This window comes from Ahaetulla prasina, chromosome 4, assembly GCF_028640845.1.
Source record: "Ahaetulla prasina isolate Xishuangbanna chromosome 4, ASM2864084v1, whole genome shotgun sequence".
Lineage (NCBI taxonomy): Eukaryota > Metazoa > Chordata > Lepidosauria > Squamata > Colubridae > Ahaetulla > Ahaetulla prasina.
The window spans coordinates 104,084,409-104,100,721 of NC_080542.1; the positions used below are offsets into that span (position 1 = coordinate 104,084,409).

The 16,313-nt window shown below is 35.7% G+C and overlaps 1 protein-coding gene and 1 long non-coding RNA gene across 2 annotated transcripts in view; one reads left to right on the top strand and one right to left on the bottom strand.

The window, feature by feature from the left end:
* Nucleotides 1-10,125, bottom strand: part of LOC131197560 (uncharacterized) — a 72,943-nt gene extending 62,818 nt beyond the window's left edge. The window contains exon 1 of the long non-coding RNA XR_009154985.1: nt 9,381-10,125. This is a non-coding gene — a long non-coding RNA (uncharacterized LOC131197560). The remainder of the gene's footprint in view (nt 1-9,380) is intronic.
* Nucleotides 1-16,313, top strand: part of NPVF (neuropeptide VF precursor) — a 128,153-nt gene that overhangs the window by 34,930 nt on the left and 76,910 nt on the right. The gene's annotated exons all lie outside the window — the stretch shown is intronic.

A 16,313-nucleotide genomic window follows, 5' to 3' on the forward strand; every position in this document is an offset into this window, starting at 1 on the left:
TTTTTCCCACTTGTATATTCCTTCAAATTTCATAAGTCCATTTCTCAAATTACTGTCCATCTTCTCGAACTCAAATTTTTATCACTTATATATTTCTTCAATTGCCATAACATTTAATGTCCGTTCTTCTTACAGTCCATTTTAAAAATTAGTCCATCTTCTAAAGTTCAATTTTTTTTCAGCCACTTGTATATTCCTTCAAATTTCATAAGTCCATTTCTTAATTTACAATCCAGCTTCTCAAATTCAAATTTTCATCACTTATATATTTCTTCAATTGTCATAAGATTTAATATCCAATCTTCCAATACTACTCCATCAATCAAATATCATTTCAAATAAAATCTCTCAAATATAGTATTCATCCACAATATAACAGTAAGCAGTTAAAATCATTACATCCACATTATCTAAATTCATAAATTTCACTTTCCATCCTTCACAATTGAATAATATCATCCCATAGATTTATACCATACGAATAGCAAATAACAAAATCCTATAATTTATATCCTAAACAAATCAATTCCAAAAATTAACCATAATCATCATATTCACATCTTAAACATTCCTCCCCTCTCCCATTCTATTTTCCATCATTTCCAAACCAATTAACTTAGCATCTAACAACAAAGGATTCCCACTCTTTAAAACATTAATATAAAAATGTCTCGCTTTCATAACTGAATTAAGAAAATACTTTCTGCCTCTAAAATTCACTGACAAACCCATTGGGACTTCCCATCTAAAATATATCTGATGTTTCTTAAACTCATCCACTAAAAAAGCAAATTCTCTTCTCTTTCTTAACATTTTAGGAGGAATTTCCTTCATCATTTTATATCTTGTCCCAATATTTGAATTTATTTTTATAAAAGGCTTGCAAAATTTCATACCTAACCTTTTAGTTGTAAAATAAATAACCACATCCCTCGGTACTCTATTTTGTCTTGCCCACCAAGAATTAACACGATAAATTCTTTCAATATTAGTCTCAAAATCTTCTGGCTCCACACCCTTTATCTGAGCAAAGGCTTGCGTAAAAATCTCCTTTAAATTTTCCTTCCTATTTTGTTTCAACCCCCTCACCCTTATAGCATATTCCATTAATCTATATTGTAATATTACTCTTTCTTCATCTGCCCTATCTACCTTTGCCTGTATATCTTCCATCTTATTATCTAAGTTCCAATTGTTTTGATTTTTTTGAGTTTCTTCTATTTTCCTTTGCAACTCTAAATTAGCTTTATTAATTTCTGCAAAATCATCCTCCATCTGAATACAAGAGCTCAATATTTGTGCAATTGCATCCTTTACCATTTTCATTTCCCTCTTCTGCTCTTCCACCACTTCCTTAAAATCCAACATCTCTTTCTCTATTTCATCAAATTTTTGATCTATTTCTAAAAAATGACTCTCCAAAAACTCCTGTAAAAAATTTCTTAATTCCTTTTTAATTTCTTCTTTTAATTTTTGAATCTGAGCTGAAGAAATTTCAAAGTTTTTAATGACTTTTGGCACTATTTGCTTAAAAGCCATTTTTTAATATATATATATATATATATATAGCTTGATAATGGACCAAGAAGAAGAAAAAAATTCAAAAAAAAATTCAAAAAACTTTTCTTCTAAATCACTATAATCCCAAAGAAGAAGAAAAAAATATAAATCATAAGATTCTCGTTTCTTCCATTTAGTCATTCCTATATATCTTCTATTTCGACACTAGCTGTTAGTAAGCATTTTTTTAACTTTCGTTTTCAATATACACATTCCACAAAACCGCCATTTGCTTTCTTCTCTCCTATCTTCGCAGCAAATATATCCTCAGGGGCTTGCAGTCTTCTTACAAACAAATGTTAAAACTCCAGTTTCTGCTCCGTCCACGTTACAGTCCATCATAAATCAACTCCAGTCGTGGAAATTGGACGCTTCGTTTGTCCGCCATAAAGGCAGAAGCCTCGCCTAGCCAGGAGCTTATCAGGCTATGGAAGGAGATCTCCCCGTAAGCCTTTGAAGCTTATTAGGGTGTCTCAACTTCAAACCTGAATGCTCATCTTTCCTTCTTTGCCCGAAGGAGAGAATTCCAAGCTGTCGGACCCAGATTTACGATGTCCTGACAGCTCTTACTGACTAGGGAGTTAGCAGCTAAATCATAGCTGCTCTCCATGAAGCGGAGCCATACCGGAAGTTCTCTACTTGCATTTTTACATGCTTTTGAAACTGCTAGGTTGGCAGAAGCTGGGACAAGTAATGGGAGCTCACCCTGTTACACGGCAGCACTAGGGATTTGAACCGCTAAGCTGCCGACCTTTCAATCGACAAGCTCAACGTCCTAGCCCCTGAGCCACCGCATCCCTACATACATACATACATACACACATACATACATCCTATCTATCCTATCTTTGAATGGTACTAAATATAGTCAAAAGTATGTGTGTGTGTGTAAATTTGTTTACACTGACTTTGAAAAGAAATTGCAGCTTGTAGGCATGGGAAGTTGTAAGTGTTGCTTTTGAAAATGAATGTGCTTTTTAAAAACAATCAAGTTACCAGTAAGCCAAACATCGTTTGCTTTTTTTTGGCTTAATGTGTCAGGGAAATCCAGAATTGTTTATTACATAGCATAGAGTGGTACTGTAACTAGCTGCATTTTATGGAAGATCCATCTGATTATCAACTTAACTAAGTAACAACTTAAATATATTTTTTCAAAGATATTGTTCCTGGCTCTGCCTGTCCACATCCTGTGATCAGGATTTTTAGAATGAATGAGCTGGAAGGAACTTTGGAGGTCTTTTAGTTCAGCCGCCTGCTACACTAATTCAACAAACTATGGTTAAAAAAATATCTCCATCTGCATTAACTAGAGTATGTACGTGGGTCTATTATTATCTGCTGTTATAAATATGAATCATGATAGGTTCAGATATATTCTCTGAGAAATGTTGAAGCAGCCTAGCATTTGGAGAAGGGTGCAATAAGGAAGGATACAGTGGTACAAAACAATATTATTATAGCCTCCTCCAATTTAGACAAGAAAAATCTGCAAAATCTTATTTGCTCAGATAAATGTAAGAAAAGCCCCTGTCCATAAAAGACGATAATGGCTTTCATTCCAGAATGGAATCAAAAATATTAATTGCCAAAAGGCTTAAAGATATCCTACTTCTTTATTTCTCCACTCCAGATTGCAGTTATAGACTGTTTAGTAACAACATGTTTGAAAAATATCTTTTAATTCTTTCTGAGAAGTTCCTTCTATGTTTGAGGAGACTTTTTAAACAATCAAGTTACCAGTAAGCCAAACATCGTTTGCTTTTTTTTGGCTTAATGTGTCAGGGAAATCCAGAATTGTTTATTACATAGCATAGAGTGGTACTGTAACTAGCTGCATTTTATGGAAGATCCATCTGATTATCAACTTAACTAAGTAACAACTTAAATATATTTTTTCAAAGATATTGTTCCTGGCTCTGCCTGTCCACATCCTGTGATCAGGATTTTTAGAATGAATGAGCTGGAAGGAACTTTGGAGGTCTTTTAGTTCAGCCGCCTGCTACACTAATTCAACAAACTATGGTTAAAAAAATATCTCCATCTGCATTAACTAGAGTATGTACGTGGGTCTATTATTATCTGCTGTTATAAATATGAATCATGATAGGTTCAGATATATTCTCTGAGAAATGTTGAAGCAGCCTAGCATTTGGAGAAGGGTGCAATAAGGAAGGATACAGTGGTACAAAACAATATTATTATAGCCTCCTCCAATTTAGACAAGAAAAATCTGCAAAATCTTATTTGCTCAGATAAATGTAAGAAAAGCCCCTGTCCATAAAAGACGATAATGGCTTTCATTCCAGAATGGAATCAAAAATATTAATTGCCAAAAGGCTTAAAGATATCCTACTTCTTTATTTCTCCACTCCAGATTGCAGTTATAGACTGTTTAGTAACAACATGTTTGAAAAATATCTTTTAATTCTTTCTGAGAAGTTCCTTCTATGTTTGAGGAGACTTTTTAAACAAGCAATATAATTCAATAAGAATAAATCATTCTTACTGAAGACTATAAAAGTATGTTCATTTGTAATTTGGAAAGTTCTTATTAGAGTTTGTGGGAATAAATTTATTGTAAAATATGTAATCTTTGGTAATTTTAACTTGGGATATTAAGTCAATAATTAAATCACCATGTCAATATTTTATCTTAACTAGCACTAAGCTGAAAATTGGTTTTCCAGATGTAACTTTGAAAGTACCCTCTTGCAGAATCAATACAAAAGCATTTTCCAAAGAACAATTGCTAGCATGCTGTTACTCAAATGTAGGAACATCAGATTTATAAAAATGATATAGTAGTTATTTTTATACCTAGGAAATAGATTCGTTAGCTGTTGTAAGCATTTTAAAATACTATAATGTTGCCATATATTATATGGCATAATGTTGCCATATATTATAAAAATGCAGAACATTTTTCTCTTAATTAATGTCCATACATTTGTCATGGAAAAGGCCTAAGCTGTTGACACAATGATCTTTATGTTAGCTGAGTTGGCTTTGAATTGTTTCAAGGCAACTTTTTCCAAGTTAGTTAAATGGTTCTGAATGACAAAAATCAGTCAATTTTAATTGCCTGATTCGAAGTCAATTTCATTTGCCTTTTTACAGAAACCTTATGAATCAAATAATATATTGCTTATACGAGCAGTGTATCAATTTACAGTTCCTGCAACATCGTGTATTACATTCATATTCAGCCTTTATATTAAATGTATATCTTGAAGGGCAGGGCTGCATACATTATATTAAATGTATATCTTGAAGGGCAGGGCTGCAAATACTGATCTTTGCCAGATTTCAGCAGCCCTCAACACCCTTTTCAAATCATATATTACTCAAATACTTAGTTTTTTAATTTTGATTTGCTATACTGCTGTGATTTTTCTCATTATTAATTTGGCATATAAATTAAGTTTGGAACATTAGTAATCTCTTTAGGAGCTTTGTGGGGTTTTTTTCAATTAAGAGAGCCCCAAAAGTGACTTAGTAAATAGCTTTCATCTCAAGTTTGACTCATAGTGATTTCATAGACATTGGGGTGAAATTCGACCAGCTCAGACAGGCTCTGGTAAACCAGTAGGGATTATTTGAATCAGTTCACCGAACTGGTAAAAACCACCCCTGATTGGTCCTGCCCACATCCACTCAGTTGCCATTCACCCCTCCGGCCACTCACTCACCCTTCCAGCTGCTTGACCCACCCATCTACCCCCACCCTATAGAGTGAGACTTTTCTCCCTGCATTCACAGCGGAGCTGCTGCAGCCTGTCCCTTTAAGCTACTTCGACCCCCAGGAGGGAGGGGGCTGGGAGAGACCATAAAGGAAGCAGCAGCTCCACTATGAATGGAGGGAGAAAAGTTCAGATTCTCTCTGCCACAGAATTCACTATGAGCCCTTCTCGTGCTCATACCCACGTTTTTCCTACCAGGTTCTGAGGGTGTGGCTTGGTGGGTGGTCATGTGATTGAGTAATCATGGGCATCACAGGACCCTCACATCAAGCCACGCCCACAGAACCAGTAGGGGAAAAAATTGAATGTCATCCCTGATAGATATGTCCATGTTGTGATATGAGCAGTAATTTAGAAATGATTTTTCACTATTTTCTTTTGAAATGGTTTCCTGCTGGCCTTTCTTTTTAAGTTCTATTTAGCTTGTAAACTCAGAAAAGACTGCTCAGATCGGCCAACTGCTGTGGTGGAATAAAAGACATATATAACTTTTCAAAAATGGGTCTACAAATGAAAGAAAAAACAGAAAGAAGGAAGAGAAAAACCATTTGCAAATGGGAAAGTAGAATGGAAATAAATTGGTTTAATGGAAAGTAAATTAAACTGATATTTCAGAAAGAGAATAATCTTGCTATCTTCCACTACTGTAGCCTTGTGAGATTAAGAATCTTATCGTGAACTGAGCAAGAATTGTTCATTGAGGCAGGTAAATGCCAGTTGTATTGCAAAATTGCCCTAGGTTAGTTCCACAATTGCATCATGCTAATAAATGTAAATAGAAAGTATCACTAAATTACATCTTGGACAATATTATTGTTATAAGTACATCCACAATATGTAATAATGCACATCACATATTTGCTAATTATCTTGTTCAAGCAGTTCTTATTTTTAGTAATTTTGTAAATTAAGAAATAAATAAACTTTTGCAAATTTACTTTTACTGGCAACTATAAATGTAACTATATTAAAGTAAAACACATTGTATTAATTTTCTACACTTATAGCTAATTAACTAAAAGAGTATATACAATTTTTATTTAACTCTTGTTCCCATTTTTAGCAATGTGTTTTTGTAAGGCGTTAAACAAAGAAGAAAAGAAATAATGAAAAATGTTATCTGTTTCTATAGCATAAGAGTATTTCTGGATTTCTTCCTCTTTAGTGTAAAATCTATCCACTTTATATTATATATTTATAATATATTTATATATTATTTATATATCCACTGTGTATTTTGTTTGTATGTTTTATTATGAGCATATCAACTCTACATGATGGAGCTGTAGATGATTAACTTAGTGGAAGCCACAGATGTTATGTCAGGTGCAAAAGACCAGGGCCACATGTTAATTTCCAATTAAGCTGATTTATTGCTCATGCCTATGCACAGGATAGTAATGCACAGTCAACTAATGGTTAGCTATTTTGGTGCTAGACAAAGGTTAATGGAATTCAAGATGGGTTGAATTTAGCCCACTTGTGGCAATGTAGAGACTCTAGACTGATTCCTCTCTGGACTTTACCCCCAGGCTCTGCCACTTCTCCTACATGTTACTAAATTAAATATTGACAAACGATTTACAAATTATAGCCACCAAAAGTAGGGTAGGACTTAATATATGGACAAAAGTAGTTACTCTAAAAGCAAAAAATATTATTGAGTCCACATGATTACTAAATCATGATTTGCAGCAATGTTCTTATAGAGGTAGCCTAAATTCATGCTCTTAGGTACAGCTGAGTTGCTTTTCCTTTAAAACACCTGAAATAAAAAATGTGCCCAGTTCCAGAGTCCACAGCATTGCAACTGAGTTATGATGTTGCCTAGGCTCTTGGCATCTGTGTAGCATAAGAAACATTGGTTCCAAATGTCAGCAAGCAAGAGAAAATTGATCAACTTGTCAGCAAAACAGGATGACACACTGTTGAATGAGAATTAACTCTCCAAAATGAAACAAAATGTCACAACCTTCCTTTTCTTAACAGAATCTAAAAGCTTGCTTCATACCACTGAGGCTGCAATTGCAAGTTCTTTACTCCAGCATTGGCCATGTGCTTTATAATTATCAACATTTCAATTTATACCATATCATTCTATTAATATTGTACTCAGGGTATCTAAAAATCAAATAAATTAAATGCTAGAAATGTATAAACAAGCTACCCCTTTCCCTGAAACAAAAAGCAGAGTACTGTTTATGTGCATGCTTAGGATCTCTTTGCTATAGTATGTCATTTTATACATGCATGCCTGAAATAAGTCTTAATTGTTTTAATGAATATCAGACGATATACTTCTGAATCATATTCAGAATATGCACAGCCCCACACAAAACACTGCCTTCTTGAGATTTTACCAATGTTACACCTTGGCATAATGGAGTAGCTTTGGGTTTTCGGTTCCTTGGAGTTTGCTGATGTATTATTTTTTAAGTCTAGACAGGGTGGCAGTTGCCCAGTCTGAACTGGTGCACAATTTGGGTGTCTTCTTAGAGTCATGGCTTATGTTTGAGCAACCATGGCTTAGGGGTTTTTTGCACAGATCCATGTTGTTTGCCAGTTGTATCCTGTCATGGACCAGGAGGCTTTGATCACTGTCACTCACCTTGGTTACTTCTCAATTGCATTACTGCAATGCATTCTATATAAAGCTACTCTTGAAGATCTCCCAGAAGTTGCAACTAGTCCAGAATACTGGGTCATGCGCAATGCTATGCATCTTTAGGTTTGTCCATGATATATCTCTTTTCCGTGTGTGCACTGATATCCAGTTTTCTTACAGGCGCAATTAAAGAAGCAGAATATCACCTTTTTAAGTCTTACATGATTACTTAAGGGACTGCCTGTCCCACCAGATTGGATAGAATAGGTTCTATTCTTTAGTTCCATTCCGTATATGGTACCATTTGGCAGCACCTAGGAGTGTGACTTTTCCATGGTAGCTACTGCTCAATAGAAAAACTTTCTTCTTAAGATCCAGCAGGTTCCTATCTTTTCAAACTTCCAGAAAGTCATGAAACGATGTTGTTTTCCCTAAGCATTGGGTTAGGATGAATCCAGAGAGTGTTGTGGATTGCATGAATGTGGTCCTGGGTTTTAGTTGTTTTTTGGTTTTTGGGGTTTTTTTGGGTTTAGTTTTTATATGTTGTATATTGTGAGCCACCCAGAGATTAAGTAGCCATACAAGTATTAAATAATTTTCTTAAATATCTATAGAATCCACTATTCCTAACATTGAGCCATGTAGAGTGTTTCTTACAAATGCTTTAAAATCCTCCCATTACATTTGGAGCTGACCTATCCCATAAATCAACCATTCTTGACATATATTGGGCTAGAAATGAAAAAAAAATTGAAATCAAAACATTTTTTGCCACATATGTGTAGAAAACGGTTGTGCCTGTAAAGTGTTTCCAAATTACATCTCAATTCCCTCTTCCAAAAACCTTCTGGATATTCACATCCTGTCTCTCTCCTATTTTGGGACTGTTGTTTTTTAGTTTCTGTTGCCACCACTTATCTTCCGGAGAATACCTTACCTGACGACATTTTTCTAATTCCAGAGTCTGTGAGACATAGGGCTTAAAACCTGTTCTGCCTTTTTGACAATTAAAAATGAGATATTAAAATTATGCAACCTTCTGGAATGTAAACTGAAGTTGTGATTAGATTATTCATTCTTTCTTCCAATCCTTGGAAGGTAGACTAATCTCTTTTGAGATAAACATAACCAAACTTTATTCCAAAAGAAGAAAATACAATACATGAAGACTTTACTAACATTAAATATTGGAAAACCAAACATTAAATGTTGAAAAATTGTAGAACTGCTCAGATCAAAGTGAACTTGCTGACAACTTTCCAGAAAATTTGCAAAAGAAAATGCAACACTCTGTTTAAATTACAGGATGGTGATCTGCTGCAGATAGCTAGTATCTTGAAAGAAATGCTGCAAAGAATTTATATTATCTATTTACTACTAAAACTCTCCTTCCCATGACCTTTAACTGGGTGAAACAGTAAACTATAGGGCAACAATTTATGAACCAAGGTACCGTAAATGAGGTAACTTACAGAATATATCCAAAATCTGGGACTCCTGACTCCTGAGGAAATGAAATTTGGGCAAGTTGTGGCTGTTCCAGTGCTATTGGCTGCTGCTGTGCAACTGCTGTAGTCATGTGATCTTCATTTGCAACATTCCACAATAGCTTCCAGCCAATCTTACAATCCTTCCTTCTCTTCTCCACTCAACAGCAGCCACTTGCTAATATGACAGAAAGGATAGGGTAGGGTATTGTAGGAAAGAAGAGGGAAGGGAAAATGGAAGGGGAAGGGAAGGGGATAGTTTCAATGCCCCTTACCAGATTCCCACAAGGAAACTCAGTAGGGAAACCAGTGGGAAATCAGAAGTCACTTTTGCTCCCATTGCTTTTTTGCCTGCCCTTGGACATTCTATTTCTCTTTCAGTAAAAAAAAAATATCTCTGAAACATTGACTAACAGGCCACGGATTGTCCAGTAAATTACAAGGATAGCATAAAAACAATATTACTCTTCATGCATAGCTTTATATATGAATTAAAAAACTGAGATTCTTCTCCCATCTTGGTTTTCAAATTTCTCCTTAAAAAATTTCCCCTTAATTTTAAAAATGCATCCAAATCTACATCTTCAGAAAAGAAGGCCTGAGTAATCTAATTCTTCATGTCATCAAGGGCCATAACTCACTTGTGGATATGGATTCTTTTGTGAATATGGATTATTCACATGCAATATGGAAAATTATTTTGAGATTATTTGGAAATTGGCTAGTTGTGATTGTCAGAATTGCAACCTACATATCCATAATATAATAGTATATTGAAAGCAATTTAAATTACTACAATATAAAACCAAAGTATTCTCAGGTATAAGTTTTATATTTTAGCATCAAAAGGAGCCTCCTATCATAATTCCATTAAGAACCATCTAAAATTAATTGCAGTATCATATTTAGGATAATCAATCAGTTCTATAATAACCTACTGTAATAATTACACTTCAGACCAATTCATAAGGCTAACTTGATATCTACATTCACTCTAATCTGCAATTAATCAAATTTGCAACTTGATTAGCAATAGATCCAAACAATATGTGGGACAACTGGATACTTACCTGTTGGTCTGGTACCTTGCCCTTTGACAGAGGGATTTGCCTCTGTATCAATAGAATAGAATAGAATTTTATTGGCCAAGTGTGATTGGACACACAAGGAATTTGTCTTGGTGCATATGCTCTCAGTGTACATAAAAGAAAAGATACGTTCATCAAGGTACAACATTTATAACACAATTGATGATCAATATATCAATATAAATCATAAGGATTGCCAGCAACAAGTTATAGTCATACAGTCATAAGTGGAAAGAGATTGGTGATGGGAACTATGAAACGATTAATAGTAGTGCAGATTCAGTAAATAGTCTGACAGTGTTGAGGGAATTATTTGTTTAGCAGAGTGATGGCCTTCGGGGAAAAACTGTTCTTGTGTCTAGTTGTTCTGGTGTGCAGTGCTCTATAGCGTCGTTTTGAGGGTAGGAGTTGAAACAGTTTATGTCCAGGATGCGAGGGATCTGCAAATATTTTCACGGCCCTCTTCTTGATTCATGCAGTATACAGGTCCTCAATGGAAGGCAGGTTGGTAGCAATTATTTTTTCTGCAGTTCTAATTATCCTCTGAAGTCTGTGTTTTTCTTGTTGGGTTGCAGAACCGAACCAGACAGTTATAGAGGTGCAAATGACAGACTCAATAATTCCTCTGTAGAACTGGATCAGCAGCTCCTTGGGCAGTTTGAGCTTACTGAGTTGGCGCAGAAAGAACATTCTTTGTTGTCCTTTTTTAATGATGTTTTTGATGTTAGCTGTCCATTTGAGATCTTGCGATATGATAGAACCCAGAAATTTGAAGGTTTCTACTGTTGATACTGTGTTGTCAAGTATTGTGAGAGGTGGAAGTATGGAAGGGTTTTTCCTAAAGTCTACCACCATTTCTATGGTTTTGAGTGTGTTCAGTTCCAGATTGTTTTGGTTGCACCACAAGGCTAGTCGTTCGACCTCTCGTCTATATGTGGATTCGTCATTGTCTCGAATGAGACCAATCACTGTTGTGTCATCTGCGAACTTCAGTAGCTTAACAAATGGATCATTGGAGATGCAGTCATTGGTATACAGAGAGAAGAGAAGTGGGGAGAGCACACAGCCTTGGGGGGCCCCTATGCTAATTGTACAGGTATTTGATGTGATCTTGCTTAGCTTCACCTGCTGCTTCCTGTTTGTTAGGAAGCTTGTGATCCACTTACAAGTCTGTTCCGGTACCTGTAGCTGGTTTAGCTTAGTTAGAAGAATGTCTGGAATGATGGTATTGAATGCTGAACTAAAGTCTACACAAAGGACCCTTGCATAGGTCTTTGGAGACTCAAGATGTTGTAGGATGTAGTGCAGAGCCATATTAACAGCATCATCTGTTGATCTATTTGCTCGGTATGCAAATTGCAAGGGGTCTAAGAGCGGATTCGTGATGGTTTTCAGGTAGGAAAGCACTAGCCTTTCAAAGGTTTTCATGACTACAGATGTTAGAGCAACTGGTCTGTAGTCATTCAGTTCCTTGATGGTGGGCTTCTTCGGCACTGGGATGATGGTAGAGCGTTTGAAGCAAGAAGGAACATAGCACATCTCTAGTGATTTATTGAAAATATGGGTGAAGATGGGGGCCAATTGGTCAGCACAGACTTTTAAGCAAGAAGGAGTTATCTTGTCTGGGCCTGGAGCTTTTCCTGGCTTTTGTCTGTGAAATAGGTCCTTGTGAACCCAATGAAATGGGGTCAGTTGTAGGAGGCTTGGCTGTTGTTGGTGTGTCTGAGATGGGGGTTTTGGAGATAGGTGGCTGTAGTTTCCTTTCAAACCTGCAGTAAACTCATTCAGGTCATCTGCCAGTTGTTGATTACGTTCAGCCTGGGAAGGAGGTTTGCCATAGCCGGTGATATTTTTAAGAGTTTTCCACATGTTTGCTGGTTCATTTGCTGAAAATTGATAATATAATTAATATAATTGATAATATAATTAATATAATCATAAAGATCAGTAGCCTGGAAGGTGCTCTATTTACTACTATAAATTCTTCCTCTGGTGCATAGTGGAAATATTATAGAGACAAGAATTGGCCATGGTTAAATAGCAAGGCTGTAGAAGCAAGTTAAAAGTTCTTAGAAAGAATTAGAGACTGAATAAGGGATGCAGACATATGGAGGTAGGTCATTTTTCCATCCCCTTCTCTTCACAAGGAGTGGCATTTTTGCTACCCCCCATGGTTCCAGGTTCATGGTGAAATGATGCTTAAGATGTCGCAGCTTCTGTTGAAATATGAAAAGAAAACAAAGGAAATACCTGGAATTCACAGCATATGAAACCCCTTGGCATGCTAGTAATTACACTAAGGGAATCAGGACCCATGATGAGGAAATTATGAAGTGGTTGCCATTTAAAATCAAGTTGCTGTCAAACCAAAATGAAACAGACATAAGGATGAGAAGGTGACTGGAATGTGTTGTTTTATGTCAAATTGCATCACCCAGCTATTTTGGCTTTGTGCCTAGGTTACAGACTTAATAATGGCCCCTGATGCCTGAAGATGTATTTCATTTGATATTTATGGTTCTGATTCTCATTGGAAGAGCTGTTATTTGCAGTTTTGCAATAGATTAAGATGGGAGGTTTTATAATATATTTGGAACTGAGATTACTGGAATGGGAAGATTATCTGCTGAGTTTCCACTTAATGAAAATTTGAATTTGGACTCTAAGAGGAAAACATTATTTTGTTTCCCAGGAGAAATTTGCACACGTACTTTGTATGGATTTAAATCAACACTAATAACATGTTATTTCAATATTTAAGAGAATAAGTTTTGTTCCATAGTTCCAAAACTTTTCATCAGAATTTCATCTCCTAATACTTTCATATGTGCCCATTGCTATCTCTGCCTCACTGCTTTGAATTCTATCTATGAGTTTTCCATCCTGCCTCATTTCTTGAAACCTTGTTCCTATCAGATTGTCAGTATTAATCTGAGTCTTCCTTCTGGAAAACAGTCTCAGTCCCAGCTAAACTGGCAACCATTCCTACCTACACAAGCAGAAATTTAAACATTTAATTGTTTATTGTTGATGTTCTCTGATCAGTTGGAAATTTTCATGTTATCTCACTAGCTTATCAATCACTGTCAAATTTGTCAGTATAAGGAGGGCAATGAGGATATCCAAAATTTACAGACAGTCCTTGTTTAATCACTGCCTTGTTTAACAACCATTTAAAGTTATGAAGTAACTTTATGATAAATCTTCATATTTATAACCTTCATAGGTCTGTAAAGCAAAGAAAAGCTGAATTAAGCTCATAGCCACAGTTAGGGTTTCAATTAGTGATCACATTGCTTAAAGACCAAGTTGCCTGTTCTAGTTCTGCCTGCCAAATGAGGACTATCTGTATTTTTTTATTTTTTATTTTGTTTACATTTATATCCCGCCCTTCTCCGAAGACTCAGGGCGGCTTACAGTGTATAAGGCAATAGTCTCATTCTATTTGTATATTTTTACAAAGTCAACTTATTGCCCCCCAACAATCTGGGTCCTCATTTTACCTACCTTATAAAGGATGGAAGGCTGAATCAACCTTGGGCCGGGCTTGAACCTGCAGTAATTGCAGGCTACTGTGTTCTAATAACAGGCTCTAACAGCTTGAGCTATTACGGCCCCTTGTATTTTGTATTTTGTAGAATTCAATGAGGCATGTATATAATGCCTTCTCTGTGAAATATCAATATGAGTTGATATAAATAGGGGCATCCATAAGGATCAAAAGAATCAACATGGTGGCTTTGACGATCTCCAAAGCCTTACCGTCTTTTAACATGCATGTCACACACACAACACAGATAAAAAGCAGCAAATTTTTGGTGCACCTTTGCAGCTTTTGACATGTATGACACTCTCCCTTTGAGCAGGAGAGGTTCTAGATGTAAAACTGATTCCTATGAATATCTATGAAATATTTCTGAAACAAATTTGAAGGAGATTAAGGACCATAAGAAATATCACCTTACCAAAGCACTCCTTCAAATTCTCCAAATGTCATTTTTATTCTTTGAACTACTGAGAGGTTCTAAAAGGCTATTCCTCTTAAAGAATGTGTTGCATTGAAGTACCTTCCCCCACACACACACACCACAATCTGCATGCAAAGGCACAGAAGATTTTTAACCAATCTTTCAGATGGACAATGTAACTCTTTACAATGTCAGCCCTGTGAAAGTTAAGGAGCAGGAATGAAGGCAAAAAGTATTCCCATCATTTCCCTTGAGTAAAAACTGAAATTTACTTTTCACTTTGCAGTCGACATCTGCATATCCCAATAGCTATTTGCATAATGAATGGAGCCAGAGGTTCCAAAGTGTTGTTCTGAGAATTACAGAGGCAGATTAACTGCTGCTTATTTTTACCCCTCCAAGAAGGAAGGAAAAAAAAAATAGCTGCCCATTCTGTTGCCAATTTCATTAACTAAAACAAATCTCAGCTGGAAAAGAGAGAAAAGAACAGAAAATGTCATTTGCTGACATTGTCATTCCTGGTTGCCCAGTAAATAAATGTAACATCTATTTGTCACCATGGAAACACCTTCTGTTTTCCAAAAGATGCAAAATAGAAGAATGTGGGGGCCCGAAAACCAAAGCAATGAAGTAAGAAGCGGAATATTTGTTCATTCATCCTCTGCAGGTGTTAATATTAATTATGCTTTATATTTTAAAAAAATCCAGTGTGTATCTGAGAGATGTTCTGAAATATTCTATACAATCTCACATTTGTTTTATTCAGAAGAATATCCACTACATTCATTAGCATTTATCTTTCACTTATTTTAGATAGCAGAAAAATGGAGTTCAGGGGTTCCACCCATAATCAATCAGAACAAGCCCTTTTGCCTGCAAAAATCTGGCAAATTAAATAGCCATTAAGAGTAATTATATTGTATTTTTATTTTATTGAATATTATAATAACTAATATAATCAATGCTCATACTTATAAATAATCTCTCTCATTTTCTCTCTTTTCCTTTTTTAGATGAAGTAATCAGTTTTCACTTCCTTTTCTGAAGCTGAACAGTATGGGAACAAGTCAAATCTCTGAGAATGCTGCTTTAGGAAAGAGGGGCAGTGGTTGAAAAGGTCATGCTTTTCCCCTATGGGCAGTGAGAATGGCTGTCCCTTGCCAATTTGGCTTGGGCGATGGGACACATACTCCTAGTTCCTACAGAAGAACTATCATGAAATACCTGATTTCCTTAGAAAGCGTTAGCTATATTGACTCTCTGGACTTGAGATGGGTACAGCCATGAAGATATTTGTGGATATTAACTAGGGGTCCTAAATTTGTTTCCAAATTTCTTGAAAGTTCTCTTTCTCCTTTTTTTCCCTTTGTTCTCCTCCTCCTCCTCCTTTTTCTCTGTTCCCATTCTCTCTTCCCCATTTTCTCTTTTTCCATCTTCCTTCTTCCTTTGTCTGGAATTTTTTACTTCAATGTTACTGTATTAATATGTGCATCTTTCCCAGGCATAAACAGAACACAAATGCTCTATTTTCCTGAAGGCCATCACTTTGCTAAACAAATAATTCCCTCAACACTGTCAAACGATTTACTAAATCTGCACTACTATTAATCTTCTCATCGTTTCCATCACCAATCTCTTTCCACTTATGACTGTATGGCTGTAGCTTTTTGTTGCTATCATTAAGGGTTAAATTGTACTCTATGACCATCATTTGTGTTGTAAATGTTGTACCTTGATGAAGGTATTTTTTTTCTTTTATGTACACTGAGAGCATATGCACCAAAACAAATTCCTTGTGTGTTTCCAATCACACTTGGCCAATAAATTCTATTCTATCTTCAATTCTATTCATTAGACCTTTT